General features: G+C 35.4%; 1 non-coding gene across 1 annotated transcript; it reads left to right on the top strand.

The window, feature by feature from the left end:
- The first annotated feature begins 20,422 nt into the window (after positions 1-20,422).
- LOC120890466 (U6 spliceosomal RNA) lies at positions 20,423-20,529 on the top strand. The gene has a single exon (XR_005734681.2). It is a non-coding gene; the product is annotated as a U6 spliceosomal RNA (small nuclear RNA).
- The last annotated feature ends 267 nt before the right edge of the window (positions 20,530-20,796 follow it).

The following is a 20,796-nucleotide window of genomic DNA, read 5'->3' as shown; positions in this document are numbered from 1 at the left end:
GCTTCACTTTGCCTTACCAAAGAGTCCTTCCATCATATCTCTCCAACATCTGCAATTGAGAAATACTTAAATAACTGTTTGTCACAGTGTAGATAAATAAAATGATACATGGCTGATAAAAGCATTGATGGATAGATGGTTGAATGGATTAAAGGATGGATGAGAAATGATAGATAGATAGATGTAGATAGACATATTAATCTTTCTTTAACACTGTAAATCTATTGCCTGGAACACTACTTAGCACATAGTTGGCAATAAATATTTATTTAATGAACAAAAATGTGGCCTCTCTGATTTGTCCCCAACACATTCATCCATCCATCTACTCATTCAACAAATATTTTATTTAGCTTCAAAATGTCTATAATCTCTGTTCTTATGGAGATTGCTTTCTAATTAGTTTACGTTTCTGATAGTTTTTCTCCCCAATAACTCTCCCCAACACATTCATCCATCCATCTACTCATTCAACAAATATTTTATTTAGCTTCAAAATGTCTATAATATCTGTTCTTATGGAGATTGCTTTCTAATTAGTTTACGTTTCTGATAGTTTTTCTCCCCAATAACTCTGGGGTCCATCTGCTCTTCTTTGGGATTAGATCTTCACCTTTAACTAGTCAGATAGAATAGTCTCCTGAGTCTCTTGAGATATTTTCTTTCCTTTTTTTTTCCCCCTTAGAGGAATCCATGGCAATTTACCATGCTCATTTCAACCACAATCGGTTTCCAAGATGGAAATCTAATTATAACCCTATTCAGCCCTATTCACTGATTTTTTTCAGCCTCGGAAGAGTAAAGTTTTAGTTCTGGAGCTCAACATCTGGCTCTTTGTAAGCTCACCCTTCCCTACTTTTGAAGTGCCCTCTCCTTGTCTTCTGAAACACGCCCTGCACTTACAGCAATGCGGACTTACTGGCAGTTCTAGAAATGGGCCTCAACTCTTCCTCCTTTCAGACCTCTATACCTGCCGCTCCCTGTCATCTCGCCTCTCCTCAGCGGGTTCAGCCGCAGTGTTCAGCACAAATGTCACCTCTCTGACACTTCCTGCATGCTCCCAGATAATTTAAGAATCTCCTCCATTGTGTTCCTGAGTGAAATGCCTTTAAAATAGTTCTGACCCCACAGCTTTTATTCTGGCCCCTCCTACCCAGAGCACAGACTGATGGGATCTTGCTGTTGGTGGTGTCCTTTTAACAATAGAACTTCATTCTGTTCATGTTCTGATCTCTGTGGCCCCACTGATTTATTTGCTGCCACTTTTCCAATCTTATTTCCCCTGGTTCTCTTTTCCCATTACCCATAGCCACTACCTCTCATTTATGCTTTTTTTTTCCTCTTAAATATGTAGATAAATTGACTTGTCCATATTTTTGATTCATACATAATATCTGTATTTATATTTGAGGAACAGGATGATGATTTGATTCACATATTTATTGAGTAATGATTATCTCAGAGGAATGATCAGATCTATCACCTTAAATTTTTATCTGTTTTTTTTTTATGGGAAGAACATTAAAATTTCTCTCTTTAAACTTTTTTGAGATATGTAGAGGAAGAATAAATTCCAGTATCCTATGGGAGAGCAGGGTGAATATAATTAACATTAATGTATTGTATAGCTTCTTTCTTTCTTTCTTTCTTTCTTTCTTTCTTTCTTTCTTTCTTTCTTTCTTTCTTTCTTTCTTTCTTTCTTCTTTCTTTAATTTAATTCACCAACCCTTTCCCACCTTCATCCAGGAGTTTCTCTCTCACAGGAATATGGTCCCCAACTCATCTGAAGTCAGACTCATTTGTATCCTTTAGGTCTCATCCTTTGTCACCTGATCAGAGCTACCTTCCAGGATTACGCCTCAGAGTAGCCTCTTCTGGTTCCTCTCTATCCTAACACATCGCTACATTCTTCTTTGCACTATTCATAATACAGATGGATCTAGATTGCTTGTTTAAGGCTCCTGCTGACTTGATGGAGTGAGAAATCATTGAAAACAAGGACTCTGTTGACCTTAGTTAGTCCTCTGTCTCCAAAGCCCAGCATGATACTTGATGATAGTCAGTCCTCAAAAGGTATTGGTTGACAAGAACTGGTATGGGCCACATGCAGCTATGGAGAAGCCCAGGTGACAGCAAAGTCAAGCTTCCTCTGGGCAACAGCCATCAAGGATCTGAATCTGCCAAAAATCCTGTGAGTCAGCTTGAAGAGTTTCTGCAGTCACAGATGGAGCTTTAGATCAGACTACAGCCAGCCAGGGCAGCTGACTGCAGCCTCCTGGGAAACCTGAGCCAGAACCACCTCCTCAGTTGCTCCCAGACTCCTGGCTTAAATTTTGAGGTAATATGTTACAGATAACTATAACAAGTTTCAAATCTGATTTATTTGGTACATTACATATCTGAGACTGCATTTCCTTACAAATAATCCCAAGTCTTAAGCACAGTAGGATACATGTAAAGGAGAGAAAAGTAAGATAAAAATAAATTGGGTAATGAAAAGAAAAAAAAAAACAGGGAAAGGAGACAGCCTAGCTTGCAGTAGCTGTGTTGATCGTATGCCTATATCTGTGAGAGATTTTGGAGATGGTAGAGGATTGCATGGGATTATAATTCTGCATACAAGCAGATTTCTGAGATACGATTTTTGGATGTTCCCTTTTATAACTCCAAATACCTAAATAATGTGTATCAACTAGAATTGTCCATATGAATTCAATTCTGTATGGCTTTTTTTCCTGTATGTTTTTCAAAGGTTTCTCCCTCAGAAAACATAACAATTTTTAATTTTTAATTTAATGAAGATTTTACATATTGAAATTTTAAGTTTTTCAGTATCTCTGGAACAGTGAATTAGAAGTAAATACTACAAGTGTCTATGAAAGATTTTACCCCAATGAAATATGATACCACAAGCCCAGTTCTAGGATTAGCATATCTAAGAAATATTTAGAACAACTTGGGATATTTGTCTTGGAAAAAAACCTGACTTGAGGACAATATGGGAACTACTTTCAAATATTTTAAAATGTTTGTTTTTCAGGAGAAGTACACTGTTTCTATGGACTCTAGGAAGCTATTTAGTATCAAAACACAAAACAAGGTATTCCAGATCAACATAAGAAAGAAGTTTATGGCATATGGGAAGACACTAAACTATCTTGCCTTGTGAAATTCAGTTCTGAATCACTAAAGATGTCAACAAACATTTGCTTACTTCTTACTGTAAAGCATGCTTGAGGATCTGCAATAACATGGCTGTGACCAGAGGGATGCCCCGCCAGCCCTGTCATTTTGTAAATACATTGAATGACTTGGTGAAGTGCACTAGCAATGCACACATCAGAGGCCGTCTGCTCTTAGATAACTTGCTTGCATTATTTCATTGGTGACATTACTCACATACGTGAAGCTGTATAAGAAGAATTCTCCCAAACCTGCTCTACTTCATTGATTTGTGAAGCTAACAAAGCTTTTGTGGGAGCTGATAGAAGTCAAGGAAGAGCTGCAAAGAAGAGCCTCAGGACTTTTCTGGACCTTCCCGTGTCTGGATTCTTCATGCTGTTCTCATTTTGGCTCATCTCTGCTTGTTTATATCCTTTCTGATTGCACACAATTCTTTTCAGTGTGGCCTGATTTCTCATTTAGATAGCCCTGTAGTTCCAGAGGGAAGAAAATCTGAGTGGGTTAATGTGGCTGGATTCCTCTACTTACCTCTGAACCTGTAATTATGCCCAGGAAAATGGGTGGGGGGAGGGACTCTCGGATTGTCTTTGATGTATATATTCCTCGACTAGTTGAGTCACAAGAAACGTAATATCAGAGACACACTCTTGGCAATCAAGAGCAATCCTTATTTTAGTCACCACAATCATTTTCCCCCAAATATTCCATGATTTTTCCAGTTTTCTAATATTATGCAGTTATAAATGTTACAGTCAAACATGAAGTTACCTATAATTGAAAAATATGCATATTTTTCCCCATAAATGAATCACAATTTCAAAGTTTCAGTTGCTTTAGGAGGATATCATTCTATCATAAGATGCCCAGTCACTCTGTTTTAGTTTCCTGAATAGTTTTAAACAAGCATGACAAAATCATTCTGACTGAAAGGCTTTGTAAGTAAGAAGCACCACCCCAAATCTTAACTGCATCTCATGTGGCAGAGAATGCCAGTCACATCTGCTGCCACACACAAATAAAAAAAAAATTATGAAGAGTTTCCAACAAAGACTCCCATGAGCTTGGCCAAATATTTCTTTAGTGGCTCATGCACTGGAAGGACTTCTAACTCAAGCAGGTGAAACATTATATTAGAGCTAGTCTTCACTGCCACAATATATTGTGGATATTTTTTAACTTTATTGTAATTTTACTATTTTCCCCATAGTTTTTCAAGATGGAAATTAGAGATACTCTCATTAAGAGATGTAAGTAACAATGTAAACATGTCTTTATTTAAAGCCTAATCATGGCAAGAATTAGATTTGAGTAGATGTTAAACAATTTTAATAAACACAAAGATAACTTTTCTTTAGGGCTTAATTTAAAAAAAAAATAAGTTGTATAGCATAGATAGTTACTTTATTTTAGCCCATTCTTAAGATCACAACACCCAGAGAAATAATAAACTAAATATTTGAATAAAACGATGAAATAAAGCAGGAACTCTGAAAGAATTAGGTATATGAGTTAAAACATGAATGCCTTGATGTATTAATTCTACTGAACACTTGTGCTGGTGGAATTTGTCTGAACCAAGAATAACAGCTATTCTGGAACATCTTCATTGTGTAGCTGGCTACAGTTCAAACTTCCTGGGGTTTGTGATGCAAGCCATCCCTCTGGCAACTCTGAGTTCCTGGTTAACCTGGGAAATAAATGGAGATGACTTAACAGATAATTGACGTGTTGTAGAAGGTCCAAATCTTGAGAGCAGAGGCTTGTTCAGTCAGGTGTGCTAAAACATGCTGGGATAATTTATTCATGGTATCAGAATATCTTAGTGTCACACCAGTTGCCCTTTGCTGAAGTTTTCCTCTTACACACACTATGATGTGTATTTTAAGGAGAATATATCATTTATTCGTTTATTTGGATTGAGTTAGAGATTTCAAAATAGCTAAAGATGTATTTGTTCATAAATCCATATATTCATAAAATCAACAAAAAAACTACCTTCTTCTTCAAACACTGGAAGTGATAGTTTTAAACATAATGAAATTATAGTTTTAAACATAATGAAATTTTTTGACTAGAGTTAACTACTTTTCATAAATTTTATTAACTTCTTAATATTTGCCCAAATAATTTGTATTATTTTATTACTAGTACTATAATAGAAGTAATCTAGTATAATTTGTATATACTAGTATTATAATAATGCTAGGATTACTAGTATTATTGACACAGATAAAAATGATGCTGAGAATTATGAGTAAATGACAGTACAGTAATAGTTCTTGTTCATTCATAGATACAATTTTAATATTTTCAATTCATAAAAATTAAAAAATAAACACAATCTATGTTTAAAATAAGAAACTCATTTTGACACTGAAATATTGACATTTGACTGGTGTACGTTTTAATCAAAAATGTGAATTAATTTAGAACCATATTAGCAAGTAGTTGGTGCAAGCTAAGTAGAAAGATGTTTTTAAATTCTTGGGCCTTCCCTATAAATGGAGTGAAAAGACCTCTTTCCCCAAAACTTTAAGTCACCTTATGGCAATTCTACATATTTCATTTGACTTTTTAATTCCCTTTATAAGCTAAAGAATAAACTTTTAAGAAGTAACATAACTTTCTGTTGGGGAGGAAAACCCCAGGTCACTAGAACTACCCAGATCCAGTCACAGCTTCTCTTGCCCTTGGAATCAGCCTGGAGCAGGGCTAAAGCCTTTCTGCTTTAGAGAAACATTCGAAATTTCCAGGCCAGGTACCTCTGTAATTTTTCTTGTCCCACCATAGTCTGCCACCACCCAGAGGACAAGCCTTCCAGTCTTGTATTTTTCTTTCTCCTACACTCTTATCTATAAAAACAAATCATGATGTCTCCCAATATGGATTTTCATTTCGACACACTTGATGTGCTTCCTGAAATTTATACACTTTAATGCCCTCCTGATATGCTCTAAAATCCTCCTTACTTTAACAATAACTATCTTACTTTATCAATAACTGGAAACATTGCTTCAGTCACCCTTTTCAGTGGTGGTGGTTCTAAGTTCCATATTCAGCCAGTCAGCCTCCTCCCAATTTCCATTGCTATTTTTCAAAACACAACTTCTATATAAGAAAACCCACCTTTCTGGATACTTGTGATGTTTAAGATTTTCTACCTCACCTCTCTTTCATTACTCTTCATCCCTACAGCTTCTTAATATTGTGCTCACCAGAAATATTTTCTCGCTCTTCCTCTTTCATTGCGTCCTACCTTGGTTTTCTAGGTATTTCATCTACACCAGTGACCTCAAATTCATCAATGAACTAATAAATCTCAAGTCTCTTTAATCACCTAGACTCTTTTCCTGAGATTCAGAAACATAGTTCTACTATTCATAAGATATATCCATCTATATATCTTCAGGCATTATCAATTCAAGCTACATGTAACTAAAATCAGTTTTGATACCCTTCCTATTGCTCTGATTTATCTCCCTACTAGTTGAGTGGCACCATCTTTTGAAAAGTCCTACAAGACTGACATCTGAGGACTTCCTTTATTCTTCTCTGTTCATATTCTCTAATTTCATCACCCAACAATCTTGTCATGCTCTCAACCTAAATACGTCTTGAAGCTGTTGCAACCTCTCGTTCTACTTCTATCCTGTTAGGTGTGTCCCTAAAATCTAGTGCATGAATGATTGCAGCATCACTTCAATTAGTTTCTTTGCTTCTAGGCTTCTCTCTTTTAAATCCTCTACCACAATAGACAGATTAGTCTTTCTTTTAAAAATATAAACCTAACTGAGTCATCCTCTACCTTAAAAATCTCTCAAAATTCCAGGCATCAGGCTAAAGTTCAAATTACTTGTCAAATGATAATAAATTCTCAACTCTCAGGTCTCTGTTTTCCTTTACAACTTAATTTTCTTAAGAGTTCTTGAGCCAATTTTACCTTAGCCAATAACACATTATCACCTAATATAACAATATAATATGCTGATCTATATTAAATATAATATATATCTATGTTAATATATAACATTAATTATATATTAATACATATTAGTATACTATATAATATTCTTAATACAATAAATATAGTGTAATAATATATAAATATAATAAATAAATAAAACCGTGAATATAATATAGAGAACAGATTTCTGACATTGATGATGCATTCAGAAAACTGTAAAATATGAAAATCTAAAAACAGTCACTTGCCCTATTATGACAAGGGAAGATCCAGAGAGACACTGCCTCTCTATTTTAAGGATATTTATTTCTCCTTCTGAATAAGATAAAACAGTTAGATCCCATTAAGGCTTTAAAGTAAAGGCCACTCCATGAAGTTAAACTGTGGAAACATTCAAAACATTTCATCCAAGCCCTTGCCCTGAAGTGGCAAGAAAATGGATTTGTGGATTGGGGAGTGAGGAGGATCCAAATGGAGGTTACAAGAAAGTTTGAACTCAAGGGCTAAAGGGCACGGATAACTACAAGGCTGAGCCGATAGCCTTGGTACTTTTCCAATACATGTTTGACAGAGATTTTGACTAACAACCTTGGCACTTTTCCAATACCTGTTCAACATAGATTTTGATCAGTAGTCTTAATGTGGTTATTATACTAACCTCTAGACTAGCACATCTAAACTGAGACATCTCCTCTTACCTTGGGGGAGTTCTATGTCACTTCTTCTCATTCCTTTCATTCTTGAATTCTGTTGTTGTCTGTAGATTTTATTTTTCAAATTTGTGAGATAAGAACCAGGAAGAAATTGGCATGAGCTTTGAGGGTCCACCATTAAGAGCTATAACATGCCACTTGATAGTAGTGAAGGAGAATCCAGCTTTTCCAGCTGTAACCCTAGGAGCAGACATTGGCACGCTACCCCTGCTCTGCTTTCTCAGCTAGCAGATGCCTGCTGCTTATACAGATCCTACCCTACCCGCTAGCAGAAGGGGAGAATCTAGTTTTACCTCAAACTCTAGTTTCCTTTATTGAGATCACAATCCCATCTTGGTCTTGCATAGTCTATAAATTCAGTTATGAATGACCAGCAATGTAACTCATACATTATAGTTGAAGAAAGGGGGAAAATGAAACAAAATGCATTAATCTGAATAAATATGGTTGAGGCAGCCCAGAAAAGAAAGCCAAATGATCAGACCACTCCAGTCTTGACCTTGACATCACCATCTTCCAGAAGAAAGATGAATCCAGACTTGTCACATAAGAACCTCCCACCCTTCTCCCATTACTCCAAATCTCACAAACACAAGTGGTTTTTGTAGTCAACCTGGCGTCCTTTACCCTATGTACATCGAGTTACAGGACAGAGGCCTATGACAAAACTGAAGCAGTACAGAGGCCTCCTTTATGCAAGTTTCTAAAAATCCTGTCAGAAAGAGTTCAGAGATGTCACTCATTGTAACGCCCTTGAGTTTGTTAGAAGGGAGAACAAAGGGAGAAAGGGTGATAGTCTCAAGGGAGAGAATAGGTGCTCTCAGAAAGGAGAGGGAAGGCATGCTGCTCCTGCTCACCAGATTCATCACCAGGAAGGTTCTAGAATACTGCCCAAGTCCAACTTCTGACATTTGATGGGTAATATAGGAAATGCATGGAGTGGTGCTCACTGTAGAAGATAAGGAAATTAAGTCCCCCTGTTTTACCCTTGATTTCCTGCTCCCTTAATCAGTTTATTACCCTGTGAATAGCCCAGCAAACTTTTTTTTTTAATGAGGGTTTTTATGTTCTGTTTGCCAGGGTGACTGAGAGTTGTGATCTCTTTATAATAAGAAAGAGTACAGACCACCTGGTAGGGTGTAATGTGATCTTTTTTGGGGGGGTGGAGATGTATAGAGATTGAACTCACAGGCACTCAACCACGGAGCCACATCCCCTGCCCTATTTTGTATTTTATTTAGAGACAGGGTCTCACTGAGTTGCTTAGCACCTCACTTTTTGCTGAGGCCGGCTTTGAACTCATGATCCTCCTGCTTCAGCCTCCAGTCATTTTTCTTCAGGGGATGTAATTATGACTGGGAGAGGTTTTAACCTACAAGACCCCATCCTCCAGGTGCTTAAAGGCTCCCCGTGGTTTTAAGTCACCCTTCAGTGTCTTTTCCTTGCTTGACTACTTATGCCTGGCTAACCTATCTCACAATCAGACACCTCCAGAAACCTAAGGTTTCCAACATATGCCTCCTCACTAGGCCCACATACCTCTAGATTTTGCTTTGTTTATTCACATTGCTATTACTCCCTAATTTTTAGTCAGTTGTTCCCACATCTCCTTATTAACCTCATACTCTTTATTGTTTCAATATCTTACTTATCTCTGATCCACCTTCATAATCAATTTATGGCACACACCTTTAAAGATGACCTTGCTGAGCCCTTCCTTCATTGCTATCAATGGGAAAAGTCTCATCCTAATTAAATCCAACTGTGTGCCCACTCTGCCCTGCACTCAGGCACCTAAACCAAGTAGAGTGATACATAAAGACCATAAGAAGTTTTCTACTTAATCTGTTACTTTTTTACAATTTTTAACCCAGAAGAAAGATAATTCTATTAAACAAAATAATGGGATTTCTCTCTCATTTATGTAAGTTTGGAAACCAAAAAATGTTGTGGTTTTGCTTATGAAATGGAAATGGTTTAAATCTATGTTAATTTGTAAACCAGCTCATAAAACAGGGCACATTCCATTCATTGTAGGTATCAGATGAAAATGAGGAATTGAAAACTATTCAACTAGAGATGGTACTGAAGTTTTTCTGACTTCTCATTACTTGGAATCCAGGTGGAAGCAGCTCACAGTGATGGAGTGATAGCAGTTTAGTTTGCATAAAAGTAGATGGAAGCTGAGAGAATGGAAAAAAATAGACTTTCTTTTGTAGACAGCAAAGAGAGGGGAAAAAAGATGAAGAACAAGTAGGAAGCAAAAGAAGAAAAAGGAGAAAAGGAGGAGGGACTGGAGAAAGAAGAAGGAGTAGGAGGAGTAGGAGAAGGAGAGTGTGCTAGTGTGTGGATTCCTAGGGGACAGTGGTCTGTTGACCCTCTTAGCCATTTAGTTCTCATGGGAAGGCATACTGGAAAGTAGCTAAATCAATCTGCTTTCTGCACTAAAATGGTTTGAGCTTTCTAGGACAGAAGACTATCATTGTAACAAATTCATTTCCACTTGAATTGATGGAAGTGGGGACTCTTTGAAAGAAGATAAGCTTAGATAGAAAAGTATTAAAATAAACTCCCTTCCCTGTATTGGAACAAAGTGGTCTAAAGTGAAGAAAAATGAACATGTTAACAATGTGAAAACCATGAGGTTTTGAACACAGAAGTCGAGGCAGCTAAAATACACTTTGCTCAGTTTAGTTTATAAAAATGAAGAAGGAGAAATGAACAAAGGCTGTGTCCATAGAAAGTCAAAACATCCCATCTATCCGGTTGTTGCTTGGTTCAATCGATGAAGTACACAGGTCATTTAAGGTGATCCACTGTAACATTGAAATCAATAAATATTAGGTCAAATGCTTTATTTCTTAAATATCATTTAGAGTACCTTTAAGAAATCAGTAAAACAGAAAAATGTCATACTGGAAGGGAATTAACATAACATGATGAAAATCACCAACAACATTAAGTACTTGACAAAGCCTTCTGTCCTGGAGGGAAAGCAAAAGGAGGATTTCCAGGATTGTCATTTATTAAGAAATTCTGAATAGCAACATCCAGTTTAATACATTAATTACTGCTCATGTCAAGAAAAGCAATGGGCAAAACCAATTAAACCAAATATTTCATTCATTTCAGAAAGCTATGTCAGTATAATTTAGTCTATCTTTCACTTAGAATATGTAGAGGAAAGAGAGACTATAGTCCTGTCTTGCTGAAGCCATGTAAAATAATCATGCCCATGTATTGCTTTTATCCTACCACAAAAGCAAATTCCACCTGGAAGTTCCTAGATCTGAAATACACAAAACACAAGACTAAAAGAGTGAAATGCTGCCCCTCCTTATGTATAACAGGGAAAAAGAAAAATTCAACATGGTAATTATATACTCATTGGGTAATGTACTCTTAAGATGTAGCTTTCCAGGGAAGAAATAACAGCTGACTCTTTTGCTTTAAAGAGACATATGCATCATATTTATGGTTGCTATCGTTCAATTTGGCTCATATTACTAAAGAACAGTGTTTTTTTAACTTTAATATTCTTGCCAGATCTGGGATAGGGTCTGAGATGAGATTTTTACAGTTTCATCAAGCTCCCAAGTGATGCTGCTGCTATAAGTCCAGGACAACACTTCAAGTGTGAGGTTCTACTGTCAGATAATGAATAAATTTCTACTTGAAGTCACCTAAAGTGGCATTTAGTGAACCTTCTCATCATACAAAAGAACTAATATTTCAGTGCAATATGATGACAAAGGTCTCACAATTCCTTATTTGCTGACTTGATATTAACACTCAAAACTTCTAACTTCTAGTCATATGTTAATTCCTATAGACACTTAATCTGAACCACCTAGATATAAAACCCTAAACCACACACCATGATGATCATGACCCATTACTGGTGAATTTTCAATTTAAAATAGGATCAATGCCAATTTTGAAAGTAACTTTGAATCATCATTTCAAAATAGTATTTCCTTAGTATTGTAAAGTTCCTGTCTCTTTGCTCCCAGCTGTGACTCAACTTTTGTTCCTTGAGTGATTACACTCAAAACAGAATTCAATAAAAGAGCCATTCATCAGTTACTGGCACATGTCTTTGTAAAATATGTAGGCCTTGTGTGAAGTACCTTCAAATTATGTCTGCACAGGTATGTCAAGCCTATGAATCTACAAAGGGTGGCATTGACCTTCACTCACCACATTCAATTTACAACTCATTATTGAGAGATTAGTTTAGTTAGGCAATATTTCCAAGGAAATCTAAAGTGTAACATCTGCTCTCAAAAAGATTTCAATCCCGTTGAGGAAATAAGACTTAGAGGTAGGAAGAGTAAATAGGAGAGTAGGCTGGAGAGATTTTTGTAGAGTAGCTTAAAATTTCAAATTGATAATGATGAAGAGGGTAAAAATATAGGAAGAATAGAATCATGGTGGCAAAACCTGATCTTGCAAAGAAAGAACATAAAATTCATCATTCAATGGGAAAAAAAAGCATACAGAACCAAAAGTACTGAAATGCTTTAGCTTGGTGTACCCATCTCATTTTTATTGTCCCATGCCTTGACCCCTTGGCTATGAAAGAAATTTCAGGATGTCTTATAGCCTAAAGCATCATCCACAGGGCACTGAACTAAGACGACAGTTCATTGTCATCATATTGCTTTGTGACCAGGTTTAAGACATATCTTGGTGAAAGTTTTCATTTGCCATTGAGAAAACTGTGTAGCCTGAATTTGTTGAGTATGTTTTTTATATAAATGAAAACTTAAGTATTCAATCAGATGAAGTTTGTTGATATTATCCAAACCTATCTCTACTCTGATCTTTAGTATGTTTGCTCTACAAATTATTGAAAGGAGAATGAAAAACTCTCTACTTTTGTTGTGAATTTGTAACTTCTAATTTATTTCTTAGTTTTTACCATATTTGTTACGATACACTGTTGATAGGTGCATACATATTTAGGATTGCTATGTGCTCTGTAGGAATTGATCACCTGTCATGATAAAATGACTATTTCTGGTAATGTTCATCTTTAAGATTACATGCTGGTTATGAATATAGCCTCTCAGCATTCTGACAATGAGTGTTTTCAGTATTCTTAAAATGGCCAATATTTTCAATTTAAAAAATCTAGTTAATGTTTTAATTGATAAATGACATTATTAGTTTTCCCAAAAGTATTATTTTCATTTGAAGATAAGAGGGTAAATTTAACCTATTCCTTCCAATTTTCCTTGATGGGCCCAACCAAACTAAACCTTTCTTTACAATGTCATTTCAGATATTTTTGCTTGTTACTCTTAAGCCAGCATCTGTCAGAGTGTAGTTCATTTAGGATCAATAATACATAGATTCTTTTCTTCCTCCAAAGTTATGATTATCTCTTTACAAATAAAGTCTTTCTCTCAAATACAAAGTCTGAGGTAAAAATGTTTTTATTTTTGTTTTCTATGTAGTTTGATCCAGCACTTGGTATAATAATTGCCCCAAAATACATATGTTGAGTAAATTTGTTACATATGGAAATAATAATAAACAAGAATAGATTGTTTTAATTTGACATTCTCATAAATATAAGTAAACTATGTACTTACAGAAAAATAATAATCCAAAACTGTATCAAAATAGTATCTGAATTTAATCCATAGTTTCTCCTTCTAGTTTCCCACCTTTATCCTCTAATCCTTTCTCTGCAACACCAAACTGATTCATTTCCCTTGCCTTTAATTTGGCTTTCCCTCCCTATGTTTTTCTCAGTGAGTCATATAAGACTTAAAACTCCCTCCCCAAAATGCCTCCTCCCTTAGTTCCTTCTCCCTCAACTCACTCTTTAGCTCCCTCCACCTCTGCTGATACTCGTGACATGAATTACTAATCAAATTCATCTGAGGTGGCCGCCCTTGCCTTGCTCTCCAGCCCCAACAGGACAATCTCACCCCTGAGCAAGTCTACAACCAACCTGTGTTCAACAAAAGTGTTTATTTTTGTTTGTTTGTTTTGTGAAATATAGAGATGATCCTGTGACCCTGGTAAGTAGACATCAAAGTTCTCTTCTTGTAAAATGAAGGGACAGATAAGACTAGCTCACACAGCTGACACATTGCCCTAAATGTCAACTCAGTCACCGAATTCGTTTCATTCTACACTAAAGTTAATCTTGCCCCAAAATTACATAGGTCTATGTTCAAATTTTATCTGGGTAACTCTAGTTTAAAAAAAATTATCAAACCCATCTCATACTCATTTGGTACCTTTAAAAAATGAAAATTCAGGGGAGGGGATCGGCCATGGGGGTAGGAAAGATGGTGGGATGAGAAAGACATTCTTACCCTAGGTACATGTATGATTGCACAAATGGTGCCACTCTACATTGTGTACAACAAGAGGAATGAAAAGTTGAGTTCCATCTGCGTACAATGAAACAAAATGCATTCTGCTGTCATGTATAACTAATTAGAACAAATAAAGCTAACTAAATAAAAAGAATTTCAATATCGGGATTAAAATGGGGACATAGTAGACTGGAATCTACTATACTGAGCACAAGTGGGCATTATATATACTTTGATGTCAATATATTTGGAAATCTAGAAAATAATAAATTTCTTGAAAAAAATGAAAATGCACATATATATTTTAAAGGTATATTGTTAGGTTTCAGTGTTGCAATAATGAGGGTGCTATGAAATTAGAGAAGAGGCATGGTGCATTAGTAACAGACAGAGTGTCCCCTACTGTTTCAGTGCTGCACTCTCCCTGCAAGCTACAGTGCAAGCATATCCACACATGTCTACAGAGTGAGTCACTCAGGTCAGCCAGGTGCCAATCGGCAAGATGAGCCTCAGAAAAGCAGATTCTCTTCATGGAAGAAGTATGCTTCATGATCTTTGTCCCAAGGAAAGGGCTCTTCTCACATGGGTATTGGTACATGTAGTTCACATATACAACCCTTGTCCCTTGACCAGTACTCCTGCATTCACACCACTTCTCTAGGGAAAGAGGATTATAAGAAAGAAACCTGGAAAACAGCTGGATGATATAGATAGCTTGGGAAACTGCATAAAAATAGGGTTGAAGGTAAAGCTGGATCATACTTCTGTGCAAGTATTGTTGGACACTGAGCAGAGCAGAAAGGATAGAGCAATAATACAACAATCATGGGACTTAGTTATTTGAAAAGAACATTATTTAAAACCTAGGACATTACAGTTTGGAAAATTCTGATATAAATCAATTTGTTGCAACATCCTAAGTTCTAAAAAGTTGTGCTTTTTGTGTTTAATTTTCTTAATTCGTGACAGTTTTAACTATCATCTCACAAGAATTATCAGGACTGATAATACATAAAAATGCAGAGGATCCACACATTACTTGGTCCATAATTATCACTCAATAAATAATAGGTCACTTAGTTTAATATAATTAATAGTAGTATATAACTGATTCATTTCAATATTGATATAAAAGATGCACCTTTGGAATATTTGCTTTCTAACTCTTTTTCACTTTTATCCACAGTTTAAGCATATTTATATGCATATATGTACATATTATATTTATATTTGTATTTGTACATGTTACATTGCAACTAGAACTCAGACACAAACATACAATAAAACTAAAAGTTTTAAAAACAACCTTACTATTACTACTCCACACAATGTGCTCTATATTGTATCCCATAATAATCTAGCCTCTATCTAATATGTATATATTTTATGTATATGTTATACATATGTTACATTGCAACTAGAACTCATACACAAACATACAATAAAACTAAAAGTTTTAAAAACAAACTTACTATTACTACTCCTCACAATGTGCTCTATATTGTATCCCATAATAATATAGCCTCTATCTAAATTATAAATCTGTTCTTCAATAAATTGATTTTTAACTGCTAATAATCTAAAAATATAAGCTCTAAAACAATATAACAGCCACAAGCAAAATTACATTATCTAAATATGGAATAAGATATAAGTGTTTATTGCATGAAATGAAAGTAGCTACTTTGACATAAGATGGTTTCTTTCACATCCATAACCCACAAATTCTTATTAAGAAATTTGTGCATCTTTTTGGTCTTTGGAATTTGTTTCTGAAAACAAGTAGGACTTAAAGCAACCTACATTGTTTAGGGATTTGAGTAGACCAGCAAATATATCTTAAAAGCTATACATGGTTTCTTCAGAGATCATATTAGAAATGAATATTCTTTTTGTTAAAACATTTGGTAAAAAAGATAAATATCTTTTAAAACAGAGCCCTATAACTTTTGGCAATCAGAAATTATTTCATAAGTTTCCATCACAAAGTATTACATTAGATTTTCTAAATCCTCATTTTTTATATAAGTCCTTAGTTTCTGGTCTTTGTGTTGCTAGAAGGCAAAATTGTACATGATTTTCATATGTCAAAGTTGATGAATAAATTAACATTTTCTTCTCTTTGAAGGTTCTTTGATTGACAGATTGATAAGCAATGTTTATTCATTAAAAATGTTAAACTAAATTTCCAGACAATGTCCTAGAAAAAAAAAAAGCAGTCAGATCCCAAATAAAAATTCACTTTCTGTGAATACCTCCATACATTTCCAAAAATAAACAATAAATAAAAAGACACAAATCAAAGGCAAAGGCAAAGCATTCAAGTGTTCAGAGAAAAATCTGTTAAATAAAGCAATGCTTTTTAAAAAGTCTCCAACTTGAGATAGCAAAATTGATTTATAATCTCTAATTTGTAATGCTGTTCTGTGGGACAGAGCATGTAAATTTAGAAAACCTGGCTCAGCATTCATAATTATGTAGCTGTGCGATGCTGAATATGAACTCTCTCATCACTGTGCAAAATGAAATAAGGAAGATTGGCATGAAAACAAACAAAGCCAGGCACATGTAAGCATGTACCAAATAAAAGCACATGCATCACCAAGACTTCACATGAGTGCCTGTTGCTCATCTGCATGTGCATGGCTTTACCTCTGGTTCTGTGAGATACTCCTATTAAAGATTTAGCCTGAGTTCCCTGCCTCACAAAGGCCTCCTGTGAAGGCTTCCAAGAAGATAACTGCACAGCTTCCTATTGTACAAGGAGGCTAAATTTCAGGCAGGTCCTGCAGAGAATGTTCCAGTGAAATTCGATTATTTTAAATGCTCTTGGGATGATCATGTTTTTATAAATTTGTATGCTGCAAAATTTTGAAGGAGATCTGTAATGTTTTTCCCTATTATGCTGTTCCCAGCAGCCAGGAGGAGTTATCCTTCTTAGGTGGCTAGCAAGAGACTACGCAAGAAAAGAGAATAACTAAAGGTTTGAACCTAAGAATTCTTATTGTCAGCATTTTTCCAAATGTCAGAGAAAATAGGAGTCAAATAGAAACTAATCCCCAGGAGGCTTTCAGCATCCACCACCTTTAAGTTTCACATAGTGGTTTCTTCACAGATGAATAAATATCCCATTTGCAAATATTTCCAAGAAAGAATAGCATTGTCTTCTAGTGCTTCAAAAATATTTCTAGAACTGTCTACTACTTTAAACCAAAGGGAGGCATTTGCACGGATAATTCTTTGACTATAAGGAAATATAAGCAGTGTATCATCTGTTACAAAATAGTACAAGATATTATCAATGTAAAATAATAGGCTTTCCTAATCTTCTTTTTCCATGTTTTTTTTTCACGGATTAACCTCACCACTGGCAATATTATTTACAATTATATCTTGCAACAAATTTGTCTCTTTTATCTTCTGTTATTTGTGGTATTGATTCCATATTCAAGTGAAATATTTCCATATAAACCTCAATGGTGGTTATAGAAGTCGCATGGTTTGGTCTATCTTAAGACAAAAAGCTCAACTTATAAGTAAAGGAAGTAGCATGTCCTCATGCCTATAATTGCTTAATTATGACTCTAGAAAAATTTATTGAAGAAGTGGCTTATTAAAGTAAATCTGTGCTCCAATAAAACTAGAAATATACAAGTAAGTTTTGGAGGAACATGTTTCTCAGCCATGAATATGGTAGAGCAAAGCAAAGAAAATAATTATTTAAGGAGAAACTGTACAAATAATGTAAATATAGAACTTTCTCTAGAAACAAAAGGTTAAGAAGACTAAAGAAATGTTATTAGTTGAAATATTAATAAAAAATCTAGAATTGATCAGAAATCAAATCAGAAAACATTACATTTCATGTTGTTCCTTAAGAACCAGTACATTTTATATGATAGCATAAGAGATACTGCTATTAGAAGTCTCCAGAAACTTACTATAATCTCTCAAAATAATGGTGAATTAGCATTTTATTATTTTTTTAATGATAAAACAGTTGGTTATCTAAAAGAAACCATGGTTATAGATGACTCAAAAGAGAACTATGAAAGAATGGATGAATGGCAATGAATTATCAAAAGGGTTATTCTGCCACTAATACAAGTACTAATCTAAAAGAGGGAATGACATTAGATCAGGGTAGATTAATTGACATAGAGGTACACTGCTGACTGCAATAGTAGAGATCATTCTTGTTTACCCTCAGCACTTAGCATCGTGTTGGGTACACAATAGGGAATCAATAAATGCTTGGAGAGTGATTGATCCACCCACAAATAAGTGATTAGGTGGATAATTAGTTGCCATGGGGAAACCAGTCTCACAGTTAGTTTTCTACACTATTGAAATCAAAGAGGAGACTATAAGAAAGAGATTCTCAGTCTTTATAGTTATTTTTTCTTTGAAGAAATTTCAATTATCATGTCTATTGCAATTCTGCTAGAGAAGAATAGAATACTTATAACTGTACCATATGATCAGTTCTGATTTTGATACAAACACATGTACTTGTGAAAAGTAGATTCCTATCATTACAGGCAATGGATCATCTCATACATACTGAATTTAACAGTTTCTTTTACTGATAGATTATCTTATGCAAGATTCCTTTACTGCACTCACTGTGCTTTATCAAAATCTCTAGCTGATGTACACCTTCCATATATACTGATCACCTGATTTGCTCAGTATAAACTCTAGGTTTGGTTATATAAGTGCAAACTTCACAACCAGTGTTATCTCCACCCAAGACCCCACTTCACAAGCACCACCATCTCCAACACATACACACACACACACACACAAAAAAAAAAAAAAAACCCTTGGCATTAAATGGCTAGTGCACCTTGGGCTTTTGTCATCTAAAATCTAAGCTCTGAACTTTATCCTTGCAGCAGAAATATCTGTAGAAAAAAATGCAAAAAATCCTTAGTCTTTGAGATCCTATTTTAATTGTTCTCCTTACCCTCCTCAACAATCTTATTTCTTCTTAATGAACATTAAGGTTACTCCAGACCTTTATTTTCCTCCTACTTATGCCCATTTCTCTGTAGCCAAACCCTCATTATGAGCAGATGCTCTTATCTAGTACACTAATGAACAACTCATCTACCATGATTCTTTGCTCACTTCTTTTCAGTGACATCATCTGCATCTAAACCATTCATTCCTTTACTCATCCAATGAACAGTCACTATGCAGTTGTCTTATGCTGGCACTATTTTGATAGATACAATGGTCAAACACATTGTTTTGTTAGAATAAAATGTGTAAATGACTACAGAAAACTTACTGTCTTCTAGGGTAGACCCTTTAGTACAATAAAGGGTCCTAAATGCCATGAATAGCATTTATAGAATGCTATGGAAGCACACAGCATCGGCATACAAGCTGGAATTGGTAGCAAAATTAGTGATTGCTTTCTGGAGATGTTACAATTTGAAGGCTCAATAAGAATTTGGAAAAGGGGGTGAGATGGGATGGCAAATGAGCTCCAGATATAGAAAAGAGAATGTTCATGAGACCCTCATACAAATTGAAGGGCAAGAGATTCTAGATGAAGCAAACAATGGGAAGGTGGATTGAATGGATATTTTCCTGGAAAAGTCTGCATATATCTAAGCTCTGACATCGTATATCTGAGCTCTGAACTTGATCTTTGCCGCATGGGAGGGGAGACAGTAAAATAGTTTGTGAAGACACAAAAAAATAACAGTTTAAATCATCTGTAGGGTCATCCTAGGAGTGAAGCAAGATAATATTGAACACCCAGGTACTTAGTGCTTTTAAAAAGCTAATATTAAGCATGTTGAGAGATGTAAGGGAAGATGTAGAAAGGCTAAAAGGTGTATTAAAGAAATTATCTATAGAACTTTCTAGAACAATGTAGGCAAAATCAAGGTGGCCTGAATAAGTATGGTGGCCAAATAGGAAAGACAACAAGATGGATTTAGTAGATAGTTAAGGGGAAAAGGAATCTGTTAATTGATGAAGTGGAGTACTAGAAGGAGAAGAAAGGATCGTGGATAGCAACAAAATTCCTCGCCTGCGTCTCTGAGTGGAGAATGGGCAATTGTTGGGATACAGGACTCTGCAAGAAGACCAGATGTAGGGAGGTCTGGACTGAATGGCATTAGCAATAGATTCAACGTGTTTGCAGTTTCCATAGAATCGAGTAACCATTTGGTAAGTCAGGACCATCACTAAGAATTCAGATTCATGTGCCTACTTGGGCAGCACATATACTAAAATTGGAACAACCGAGAAAAGATTAGCATGGCCCCTGTGCAAGGATGGCATGAGAATTTGTGAAACACTCCATATTTTTTCCCATCAAAGAAAGTTAAGTGGAGTAGAGTAGGGGGATTGAAGGGGAGAAAGGAGGAAAGAAAATGGAATGAGTCTGACCTAACTTTCCTATGAACATACATAAATACACCCAGTGAATCTCATCATTATGTATATCCATAGTCATTAATTAAGAAAAAAAAACACTGTAAGTAAATAGTAGAAAGATCAATAGAATAGAAGGAAGGGAACATGGAGAGAGAGCGGGAGAAGGAAAGGGGAAGTACCGGGGACTGAATTAGAGCAA

The sequence above is a fragment of the Ictidomys tridecemlineatus genome, chromosome 3 (assembly GCF_052094955.1).
Source record: "Ictidomys tridecemlineatus isolate mIctTri1 chromosome 3, mIctTri1.hap1, whole genome shotgun sequence".
NCBI classification, from domain to species: domain Eukaryota; kingdom Metazoa; phylum Chordata; class Mammalia; order Rodentia; family Sciuridae; genus Ictidomys; species Ictidomys tridecemlineatus.
Note: the sequence above shows the minus strand (reverse complement) of the source record. Positions and strands in the feature narration are given on the sequence as shown.